This window comes from Penaeus monodon, chromosome 19 (assembly GCF_015228065.2).
Source record: "Penaeus monodon isolate SGIC_2016 chromosome 19, NSTDA_Pmon_1, whole genome shotgun sequence".
Lineage (NCBI taxonomy): Eukaryota > Metazoa > Arthropoda > Malacostraca > Decapoda > Penaeidae > Penaeus > Penaeus monodon.
In genome coordinates this window covers 35,963,850-35,964,191 of record NC_051404.1, presented here as the reverse complement: position 1 = coordinate 35,964,191, position 342 = coordinate 35,963,850, and the positions used below count along the sequence as shown (strand labels likewise).

The following is a 342-nucleotide window of genomic DNA, read 5'->3' as shown; positions in this document are numbered from 1 at the left end:
GCGCCTCGTTGACTCGTGGCAAGGTTCCGTTTTCTAGCAGTTCGTTATCTCATGGTCTATATTCAAGCCATGTAAATTATTATTACTGCAGAATTATTACTTTAGAAACACTCTAGAGTTGTTTGCCGGGAAACAAAAGGCACAGATGCAAACAAGGTTTAATAACCTTTACAGATGTTTAAAAATCTATTTTTTTCTCTGTGTTATTTATATATTCTTTTCTTTTGTGTATTGTTCGTTGTGCTTTTCCTTTTTCTATATTTTATCTTTCAGAGAAATGGAGGATTCGGAGAAGACGAGACAAGATCCGTTTGCTTAGTTCCCAAATCCTCTCTCGTTCTG

At 35.7% G+C, this 342-nt stretch overlaps 1 protein-coding gene across 1 annotated transcript in view; it reads right to left on the bottom strand.

Annotated features, from left to right (window-relative positions):
* LOC119585197 (transmembrane protein 211-like) overlaps positions 1-342 on the bottom strand; it is a gene marked incomplete in the record, with an annotated part of 80,762 nt that overhangs the window by 35,528 nt on the left and 44,892 nt on the right. Inside the window, 1 exon segment of the mRNA XM_037933848.1 lies at positions 1-342.